Source organism: Tamandua tetradactyla, chromosome 6 (assembly GCF_023851605.1).
Source record: "Tamandua tetradactyla isolate mTamTet1 chromosome 6, mTamTet1.pri, whole genome shotgun sequence".
In the NCBI taxonomy this organism is placed as follows: domain Eukaryota; kingdom Metazoa; phylum Chordata; class Mammalia; order Pilosa; family Myrmecophagidae; genus Tamandua; species Tamandua tetradactyla.
The window spans coordinates 23,448,402-23,460,532 of record NC_135332.1 but is presented as its reverse complement, the minus strand read 5'-3'; positions in this window follow the sequence as shown (position 1 = coordinate 23,460,532).

Genomic DNA, 12,131 nt, shown 5'->3' with positions numbered 1-12,131 from the left:
TTTAGAAGGAGAGACTGAGTCACAGAGCCTGGGAGGCAGAGCCCAGGCAGTCCACTGCGCAGATGGTTCTGTGCCTTCTTGTATCTGGTTGTCAGGCACAGAGTCAGCTCAGAGGTTACTTAAAATGACTTGTCTAAACCAGGGCCCAGCGGCCTCATTAAATCTTCATTTTGCTCTTAATTAAGTCCATCTGGTTGCATGAGATGTGAAACTGGGGGTGATTTTGCTTGTTTCTCTTCCAAGCTTTTAGAAAACTAGTTATATGACTTTTATAATAAAAAAGAAGAGGCCCTTCTAAATATACAACAGACAAAAGGAACATAAAGGAAATTTTTAAATAAATTTGACTAATGAAAATTTAATCTCCATATAATTTAAAGAATTAAAAGGCAAGCTTCAAAGTTAAGGAAACATATTCACAATATATAATGACCAAAGAAATATTCAGATCTCGAATATATATATGGAGAGTACCTACAAATAAATAAGAAAATGACAGATCCCCGATTTTTAAAAAATGAGGAAGGACGATACACAAATGATTAATAAATGTAAAAATATTTATTCACTCTCTCTGATAATCAAAGAAATGCAAAATAAAACAAAGCTGCATTTTTTTTCAATTATAAGATTTTGGACAAATATTGTTTTAAATGACAGTGCTCAGTGGTTGGTCCCTTAAGTGCACCCCAGGTAAGCCTATAACCAGCTGGAGGCTGGTTTAGGGTAACATGTTTGTGGTTTTTTTTTTTTTGGCACAGACAGGCTCCGGGAACCGAACCCCGGTCTCTGTCATGGCAGGTGAGAATTCTGCCACTGAGCCGCCGTTTCACCGCCCACATGTATACCCTTTAATGCAGTGTTTCCAGCTTTTTAAGTGTAGCCAGTGAATACATCCAGAGATATGTACAAGGATGTTCCTCATGGCAGTTATTTACAATAGCACACACAACAAAGTAAAACAACACAAATTCCCAAAATGTTCAATAGCAGGTAAATTACAGTAGAAGTTATAATATTTTAATGGAGCCATTTAAAATCATACTTTAGAAAATATGTTAAATGGCATGGAAATATTTATGACATGGTTACTCAGGGTGGGGAAAGCGAGTGTAATCAATAGCACATATAGAGTAATCCCAATTTTGTAAAAAATATGTATCTATACATAGAAACCAATACTGTAAGTATATTCTATTTATGAAAATGTTAAGAACAGTTATCTCTTGGGATGGGGGATTTTTTCTTTATATTTTTCTGTAGTTTTCATACCGTTTACAATGAACATTACTTTTACAATCAAAAAAATTTTAATTGAAAAAAGAATAAAAACAAGCCAAAGCAACTGCAACCAAAAAACGCATAACCCACGATGCGTGCCTCTATACCACCTCACCGAAATGGTATTCTTTTAAGCAAATTCACAGAGACAGAAAGTAGATTCGAGATTACCTGGGACTGGGGGGAGGGGCAATGGGAAATTCTTGCTTAATGGGTACAGAGTTTCATATGAAGTGATGAAAAAGTTTGATAATAGATGTAGGCGATGATAGCATAACATTGTGAAAGCAATTAGTGCCACTGAGTTGTACACCTAAAAATGGTTAAAATGGCCAATTTCATGTTATATGTATGTTCCCACAGCACAATTAAAACCTGAAAAAGAACAACAAAAAAGTAGAATCCACAAAGCATTTGTTTCTGCTGTCTTATCGGCAAGAGAATCCAAGCCAAGAGGACCTAAGGAAGGACCGGCACCCAGGAGGGACTGTGACGCAGGCGAGGTAGGCAGAAGCCAGGCCTGATGCCTGGGAGAGAGGGCAGGAGCCGAGACCCAGCTCTCCCTGGGCAGGGCGGCTATCCCTGTCCCATAGAGAGAAGTATGTGCGGGACCTTCCCCGCCCCAGACACGTTTGTACATCCAGGAGGGATGGCGCTAGGGGGTGTCCGAGGAGGAGGCCACGTGCCCCGTCATTCCCCACGGCTCACGTCAGGAAATGATCACAGGAAGGGAACAGGTAGAAGGCTGAGGCCTGGGCTAGAATCCCAGAGCTATAACCCACTGACTCCTAACAAGCCACTTTGACTGTGTGAGCCTCAGTTTCCTATAAAATAATAAGATCCTTGCAGGGTCATTGTGAGGTCCACAGATAAGAGAGGGAAAATCACAGAGGAGGGAACCATTAGGCCACACCCGAGGCTGCTATGGCTTCTCCAGGACTCAAACCCATGGGCCACTGTCCTGCGAGCTGCAGGGTCCTGGCCTCCAGCCCATTTGTCAGCTCACTGGTGATTCCCATGCCCATCTACCATGAACTTTTTTTGAATGTTTGTTGAATGCTGGGCACATTGCTAAGTACTTGACATTTAATTCCTGTAATACTCCTATGAGGCTGGTATTAGCTCCATTTTACTGAGAAGGAAACTGAGGCTCAGAGAGGTTAAGCAACCTGCCCAAGGTCCCACAATAAATAAATGATAAAACCAGGATCCAAGCTCAGGTCAGTCTGGCCCCAGCCCAAGAGCTTCTCTCTGCCTCAGGATGCCTCACGAAGCCAGATGCCAGAACATTCTTTGGGTCCCTTTGGCCACCCCTCCTCTGTGGTCAGCGTGGACATGGGGCGCCGTGGCCCTGCGCTGTCTCTATTATGGATATTTCTGGCCGGGCACAGCCCTCCGCTCCCCTCCTTTTCGCCCTTATTAACTGCACTGAGAGTCCCCCGAGTAACAGGGCCTCCCTTCCTCCCCCACCCCCCTGCCCGCCCTTGTTCTTTGGCTTAATTACTTCTTCTCCTGGTTGTAATGAATGTCTCTGGGCCCCTGAGACAGGAAACTTCATCAGGAGCAGCCGCCTCCATGAGTCCCGCCCTGCCTCCCCCAGGCCTGTCCCTTCCCACCCAGATCATCTGGCTAGGGGCCCCTGTGCTCGGGGCCGCACACCCTGGGACCAGACCTTGATGGGGACTGCTCCAGTTTGGGCGGCCCAGATCCTTAGGGCCCCATGAAGGCACCTGCACTGGAGTCCCTTTGGCTTCCCACACGCCTGCAGCCCTGCAGGACCAGCACAAGAGGCCCTTTCTTCTCTTTGTTCCCTCAACCAGTATTCAGTGAGCACCTCCTCTGTGTCAGTCCCTGCTCCAGGCACTGGAAATAAAACAGGGAGCAAGACTGACACAGCGTGTGCCTTCTAGAAGCTTATAGTCTAGCAGGAAACACAACCCTAAAGAAGCAAACAAACATAAATTTATTCACAAGGAAGAGAAAAATGGAAGCTGAAATAGTGATAAAGCAGGATCAGCAGGAAGAGATGACACTTCCCCCGCCCCGCCCCCCTGGACCCCAGTCGTCCCAGCCCATCTCTGTCCTGGAAGTCCTTACAGCTGTCTGCACCATATGCGTTATACTTCAAGGCTGACCGGGTCTCAGTAAACTATCCTCTCCATCACCTGGGATCGCGCACACACCTACCCCACCCCTCACCTAAAACAACCACAAGGAGGAGAGAGGGTGAACCCTGAGAGCCCCCCCGGCCCCCCAGAGGGACCACATGAAGGGGGGGGACACAGGGTCCCCTGCAGCTGCCCAACCTCCCATTTCTGCCTCTTCGCCCTTCCACCAGGTTCTCCTATCCCCCGCCACCCCTAGGAAAAAATTTCCAGGTATATTAAAGAACTAAATGTAAAAATAAATTGAATCATAGAAAAACAGGAAGAAAAAGAACTACCAGACCTCTTGAGGGAAGAGATCTTTATGAGCCTAAAAGCAGCAGGAGAAATCACAAAGGGAAAGGTCAACAGCCATGTCCACTTAAGCGTCAAACGTGTATATGTCATAAAAGTGGAGCAGGCATTACAAACCAGACCGCCCCTCCTTGCCAGGCTACCTCCCAATTAGTCCGAGGTTCAGCTCCCCGGGGAACCCTCCCTGACCACCGCTGTGCCTCCCCTTGCCTTCTCTGGGTTGCCTGTCACCCCTGAGTGCTCCGCGGCAGCCTGGCTGCATCAGCCTCTGCAGAGATGAAAGCACAGATGAAACTGGGTTGTGACTGTCCTCCCCCACGGGTCATGGACTCCTTGAGGTCTTATTGTCTTTATAATCTCCACGCCCAGCACGCAGATACTTAGCACAGAGGACAGCTCAAGATCTATTTTTTTAAATGAAGGGGACAACAAACTAAGAAAAATCCAGATGGCAGATATGACAAAGAGTTAATATCATTTATATGTAAAGTGAATATACATATCTCTAAGTAAAACACGGGGTTCCCCAAAAGATATCAGACAATTCCAAAAAAAGGAAAAGCAACTAGAAAACCATCAAAGGAACAAATAGTCGGTATCATTGGTAATCAATGCTCCTACCTGGTGGAATTTTAAAATTAAAAAATAATAAAATAAAATTCACTTCTGATAAGAATGCAAAGAAACAGACATGCCCCTGCCCTCAGGATTTGTAAGAGTATATGATGGTACAACTCTTTGAAAAGCAACTTTCTAAACATAAGAGCATTAAAAATATTCATGTACTTTCCCCAGAAATTCAGCATCTGTGCACTTTCTGAAATAAACTTTATTCAGAAATGTATGCACAAAAGTGTGTGGCACAGTTTATTTATGGTGGTAAAAAAACAGAGTAGAAACATCACAGTGTCTAATAACAACCTAAGTGATACTAAATTACAAAACATTCCTACAGTGTCACATTATGTGGCCAACAAAAAGATGATCATAAAGTTTATGGGATGGGAAACTACTTAGGATCTAATGTTAAGTAGAAAAGGCAGGATGTCAATGTGACCTGCAGTAAGACCTCATCTGGGTAAAAGAATATTGAATAAAAATGGATGGTGCCTGCCCATAAAAAAAAAAAAAAAAAAAAAGGATGGGCAGGCAAATACCCCTAAAGAGTGGGAGAAAGATCAAAGGTGATGGTGGAATTATACAGAGAAGGTAGGAATTAACACACAAATACGATTGCTGAATTATTAAATTGATATTTCGTTTAGTCTCAAGTATCTTAGAGCAGCTAGAAGTAAGAATCTAAAATTGTGGAATTGTAACCTGTGGCAAACTCTGAAATCTGTTCTACAACTAATTGTTGTACTGTGCTTTGAAATTTACTGCTTTTTTGTATATATGTTATTTTCCACAAAAAAGAGAAAAAAAGTCTATCGTGATGATAAAAATATATATATTTATTCCTTCTGGCCTCCTATGCTCAGGAGAAGCTAGAAGTAAAAATCTGAGATGATGGTATGGTAGCCCATGAAAAACTCGGGGATCTGTCCTGTAACTACGTGTTGAAGAGTGCTTTGAAAACTATTGCTTTTTTTTTTTCTTTGCTTTGTATATATGTTATATTATACAATAAAAAGGGTTTTTAAAAAATGGATGGGCAGAGTGGTGGAAGTTATTTCTGGCTGATGGGCCTGTGGGTAATTCTTTTTTTTCTTTCATTTGCTTTCCTAAGCTTCCTCTCCCCACCCTGTGTCTCTCCTCAAACTAATAGTCCATATTCCTTCTTTTGAATATTTATCTTTATGAAATCATTGAACAATATGAGGAGAAGCTTTATGCATAAAGGTGTGAATTATAGAATTGTTTATGATCATACAAAATTAGATGCATATCAAGCATTTATAATAGGAAATTGAGCAAATAAAGGAGGGAATTTTACCCTTGATGAAATCTTAGTCACTAAAAAGCACAGTTAGGAAGTAACATGAAAGAATTATGAAAACTTATGACATCCTGATAAGCAAAACATCAGGAAAACTGATTATAGGTATACAATAAAACAACCATGTAAAAAAAATAGACTTGGGTGCATGAGCGATTCAATGGTAGAAAGCTTGCCTGCCAGGTAGGAGACCAACTTTTGATTCCTGGCTTATGCCCGCCTGCCCGTGGAAAAAAAGCACACTAAATGCAAGCAATGACACATTTGTAGACCAGAGAGGATTTGTTTATCCAATTTCAACATTTTCAGTAATCTTTCTAAGTTATTTCTACAATGGAAAAAAAAACCCCAACATTTTCTGAAAAAAATAAAAGTATACTGTAATTTTAAGGACCAGTCCCTTCTCTCCATTCCCACTGCCGCTCCCCTGATCTCTCTGCTTTAAATTTCTCCCCCTGCAATCCATTCCTTATCTCCCAATTTATCTTCTTAGAGCCCGGCAGAGATCGGGTCACTAAGCTACAACAATCCTATAAGGTACAGACCAAAGCGAGCTTGCTCTCTACGGAGAAGAAACGGAGGGTCCCCACAGCGGGAGTAAAAGTCTTGGTCAAGGTCAACCCGAGGCCAGTAAATGAGGCTGGAATTGCTGGGACTCGCGTATTCTGACCCTAGGGCAAAGCGCGGTTTGCGCCCTTTCCGTGCGCGCGCCCAGCACCCTGCTGTGAGCGCTCCAGCAGCGCGCCGGGACCACGGCTCCCTCCTCCGCGGCTCGGAGCCGGAGGGGAGAGCTCCCCAAATAAAACCTTCCACTCCTCTCAACTCTTTTGCCCCTGACGCCCCCTTAGGCTCCTCCCACATCCTCCACCCCGAGCTGGCTTTTCGCGGAAGAGGGGTCTCGGCATCAGAGGGCCCTGCCTGGGGGCGGGGGGGTGCTGGGGTGAGCCCAGGTGGGTGGTCCAGAGCTATGGGACAGCGTGAGCTGGAGGTGGGAGGTGGTCAGAGCCCAGGGTGAGGGAGGTCAGGCTCGGCCCGAGGGGACTTGTCCGGGGACTCGGCCCCCAAACTCTCGGTCCCGGGCGGTTCCCGCTACGTGGATCCCGGGCGCCGCCCGCCGCCCGACGCGACCAGCGGGGAATCGCCCGGACCTGGTACCGCCGTGGCCCAGCCGGCATTGCCCTCTAGCGTCCATAACTGTAATTACAACCTGACCGCGCCAAGCGGCGTCCTCATCTTCTATTCACCGAGGACAGGAGGGGTAGTTTGGGGTGTAGACTTGCACCCTGAGTCCCCTGAGTCCAGGAGCCCGAGTAGTCAGCTTGAAGACAGTTTCCCGAGTCCCGAAACCCCATAATACCCTCCACACACGTAAACCTCATCTTGGGAAATACACATATTAGGTTGAACCATATGAAATTTCCCTACAAAAACAGCAACTTTGTATGGTTTAATCTAATACATATGCACACACAGACCTCATATGGCTTCATCTCCAACGCATCAACCCAAGGAACATACAACATTCCACGCACACACCTCTCTAATGGCAGACGCCCCTAAATCCACCTCACCTGCACACACGCCAGCACCCTCACACTCGCGGCAACTCCCCGGGGCAACACGGAGATGGGCGCCCTTCAGCAAGATTTCAGTCATGGACACAGAAGTGCCACCTGTCACTGCACCTTAACCGTGAGTCCTGCACACCCCAACCCACACACAGCCAAAAGCTCCCCGGCACCACCCCATGAGGATCTCACTCCCCCAGCAGCCCTGCCTGTCCCAGCTTCTTCACGGTTCCCTCTCCACCCACTCCTCCCCTCAAACTCTCTGTCAGCCCATACTGAAAGCCCCCTCTGTCCATTTCAGACTTTAAGTGCACATGCCAATACCCAGAGGACCTCGTTAAAATGCAGATCGTAATCTAGTAGGCCTAGTATAGCAAACATTCTGCATTTCTAACCAGCTCCCAGCTGGTACCACGGACCTCACTTTGAGCAACCAGACTCTGCTTCCTTCTCCAGCCACCATTTCTCCAGGACTTCCATGCTCAGAGCCTTATCTCTGACCCTTCCCTACCTGGTTTCTCCTCCCTCCCTTCCCACCATCCCACCAAACTGAAGACGTCACAGTCACGTCTTTGGCCTGCTGCTCTCTTCTTGAAACATGCCCCTCATGACTTTTGGGTAACTCCTGGTGGGCCCCCTACCTCTCAGCGCCACCGCCCCAACCTCTCTATTAAGGAGCCCCTTTTTCTACAGTCCCTCCTTGGCAGCTCATGCCCACATTCAGGGGCTTCACCCATTGCCTCTCTAAGATCTCTCTCCTGAGCTCCAGGCTCCTTCTTCACTTGTCTGCTAGGAAGCTCCACTTGAACCGCCAAAGCCCCTTAACCTCCACTGGTCTAAACTTGCCTCCTGGGAGCTCAGTGATAACGGAAACACCTTCTCCATGGCTTTATGGTGAGGATTAAATAAATCAATACAGGCCACATGCTTAGAACGGTGCCAGGGAAGAGTTTGGTATTGTTATCTTCAAGGAGACAGTAGCCTTTCCTTTTCCAGGTGCGCCCCTCCCCGCCACCGCCGACGCGGCCCGGGGCCCTCGGATGCAGCTCAGCGGCCCCTCAGCCCCCGCCCTATGGCCGAGCGCAGGCCGCCCGCCCTGGGCTGTTCCTTGAGCACCTGACGGTCGTGGTCTTCTTGCCGCATTTGGCATTTCCTGTGTTACAGCTGGAAGCAAATGTCACTCTTATGTGGTTGGGCAGTCGTCCTAGCATCATCTTGAGCCTTGCTGGAAACTAACTGGGTATTCTCAGGAAATCTATGTTGATCCAGAGAGAGAGATTCATGAGAGATTGGGAATAAAAAGAGGTGAAGAAATTGCCTCCTCAAGGCAGAGCCCCATGTAAAGTCAAATATCCTCTCAGGAGGCATTGGGAGCCTGGGCCGGGGCGGGCCCACTTTTTGATTTTCAAATGGATCCGGCTCAGCCAGGCAAAGTCCTCATCTGGAATAGGTCCAGGTAATATTCATTTCATCCCTCCCACCCCCCATGGAACTAGATGGTGTGCTGGTTTGAAAGGAAGTATGTCCCCTAAAAAAAGCCAAGTTTTAATATAAATCCCATTTCATAAAGGTAGAATAATCCCTATTCAATACTGTATGTTTGAAACTGTAATCAGATCATGTCCCTGGATGATGTGATTTGGTCAAGAGTAGTTGTTAAACTGGATTAGGGGACGACATGTCTCCACCCATTTGGGTGGGTCTTGATTGGTTTATTGGAGTCCTATAAAAGGGGAATAAGTGCTTCAGAGAGAGCAGAGAATGCTGCAGCACCACAAAGCAGGGAGTCCACCAGCCAGCGACCTTTGGAGATGAAGAAGGAAAACGCCTCCCAGCGAGTTTCATGAAACCAGAACCCCAGAGAGAAAACTAGCAGATGACGACGCCATGTTTGCCATGTGCCCTTCCAGCTGAGAGAGAAGCCCTGACTGTGTTCGCCATGAGTCTTCTCATTTGAGAGAGAGACCCTGAACTTCATCGGCCTTCTTGAACCAAGGTATCTTTCCCTGGATGCCTTTGATTGGACATTTCCATAGACTTGTTTTAATTGGGACATTTTCTCAGCCTTGGAACTGTAAACTAGCAACTCATTAAATTCCCCCTTTTAAAAGCCATTCCGTTTCTGGTAATGCATTCCGGCAGCTAGCAGACTAGAACAGAGGGATCACAAACCCTTCAGCTCTCGTCTACAGCGTGTCCGAACTCTACAGGTGAACTTTGTAAGCAGACCTTCAGTTTTCCATGTGTGTCTCAGCACAGAATTTCTCGCTTTCAGCTGGATCCTAGGGAATAGGACCTTAAATATTTGGGGTATAGTATACTTATATCACCTGCTGACCCTTCCAGTCTTGGAGGAGTTGTGAGGAGTTACGAAAGCATACAGAGAGAATATGACAGTTGAATTGCATGTTGCAAAGCTGTAAAGCTATATAAAGCTATAAAATTTTAAATATTGTTCTCAACATTTGTTTACATGAAGGTATATCCATTCAATAAAAAAACATTTTGCTATTAAAGTCATCAGTTTTTATGAAGACTATTAAGGGCAAAGAAAAGCAACTCAAGTCAATTTTATTCTGTGAAAAAAGCAGGATGTGAAGTTGTATAAACATAAAATCCTATTTTATGCGTGCTAGTTTGAAAGTATTACGTATCCCGGAAAAGCCATGTTTTAATCCTGATCCAATCTTGTGGGAGCAGCTCTTTCTTTTAATCCTAATTCAATACCGTAGGCTGGAAATTTTTGATTAGATCATCTCCACGAAGATGTGACACGCCCAATTGTGGTTGTGACTTTTGATTAAGTGGAGATGCGAATCCACCCATCCCAGGTGGGTCTTGATTAGTTTACTGGAATCTTTTAAAAGAGGAAACATTTTGGAGAGAAATTCCAGAGCTGACAGAAACTTCAGAGCAGAGCTGACACAGATGTCGACGCTTAGAAAACAGAGACACAGATGTTTGGAGATGCCTGGAGCCCAGCAGACATTGCCAGATGTTAACCAAACCAGAACCTGGAGAGAGCCAAGGGAAGCCAAGAGACTAAAGCCAGACCTGGAGAAGCAAAGTGAGAAACCCCCATAGGAACAGAGGCTGAAAGCAATGGAGGCCAGAAATAAGCGACTAGCAGATGCTGGCCACTTGACTACCCAGCTGACAGAGGTGTCCCTGACCCATCGGCCTTCCTTGAATTAAGGTATCTTTTTCTGGAAGCCTTAGTTTGGACATATTTACAGGCTTAGAACTATAAACTTGTAACTTATTAAACTCCCCCTTTTAAAAAGTCATTCCAGTTCTGGTATATCACATTCCTGCAGCATTTAAGAAACTAAAATAATATGTTTATATTTTTGTGTGCTTAGGAAAAAGAAACAGGAAATAAACACACTAGAATATTGCCAGAGAGGTGTCTCTATATGGTAGGATTACAGGGTTTTTATTTTCTTCTCTATACATTTCTGTATTTTGCAACTGCTCTATAATAAGCATAATTAGTTTTTAGGCCAGGAAAAGACTGTTAAAATTATATGAAGAACACGTTCCTACATAACAACTTCCACAAAATTGCAAATTAAATAGGCTGCAGTCCATATGTTTTCATCCTGATTGTTTTACTAGGAAAAAAATGTTGCAAATCAAATACCTTTCAAATAGCTCGTATTTAAAGCATCTTGTCACCCCACACCTGCTATTGATTTCACTAGAATTTTTTTTTTGTAAGGGAAAAAATATCTGTTTTAGGTATTTAAAATACATATTTAAAACATGATCAGTATGCTTTGGGGGTGGGGGGGACAGTGCATGGTGCAGGAACAGTATACTTTTTGAAAGGAAATTTTAAAAACTTGTTTAAACTAGAAAATCTTTCTAACTTGAATGTACATTGTGTTTTGGTTATATATTACCAGACAGCTATGTCACCTCCAAATTGCTTTTATTTAGAGGATTATTGTGATTGTTTATTTTTCTAGAATCTTAATATGTTTTAATGTTGGACGTGTTCCAGAAATTCTGATGAAAAGGACAGCAAAATGAAAGTATTGGTAATTATTAACATAATACTATTATATTATATTATATTATATTATGTTATTATATTATAACATAATATAATAACATTATATTATTAACATAAATATAATATATGTGAACATAATACTTTTATATATAACCGATGAATTCACATAGAAAATATATATGTAATGTATGCAAATATTTGAATGTTGTTTTCATGTATATGTACATGGACAAATATGCTTTTAATAATAAAAGTATAATTTCTCATTAAAAAAAGATAGTAGCCTTTCCCACCTAGTCCCAACCCTCAGAAATTTTTTCACCCATGAACATGTTATAAACTGAGGAAAGACCCTTCCTGTCAAAGGATTATTAAAAAAGTCTTTCTCCCCACACTGGCTGCCTCCGTTTTGTTTGTTTGTTTTTTAAAGTTTTTTTAAATTGTGAAATATAACATATATACAAAAAAGCAATAAATTTCCGAGTAAATTTTAACAAGTACTTATAGAACAGATTTTAAAGTTTGGTATGGGTTACAGTTCCACGATTTTTCATTTTTTCTTCTAGCTGCTCCAAGACACTGGAGACCAACAGAAATATCAATATAATGATCCAGCAGTCATACTCATTTGTTAAACCCCATCTTCTCTGTATAACTCCACCATCACCTTTGATCTTTCTCTCACTCATTAGGGATATTTGGCTATGCCCATTCTAACTTTTTCATGTTGGAAGCAGCTGTCGATAACATGGGATAGGGGGATGGAACTAGTTGATGTTCTGGAGAGGCTGGCCCCTCTGCATTTCAGGACTTATCTGGCCCAGGGACCCATCTGGAGGTTGTAAGTTTCTGGCAAGTTGCCCTAG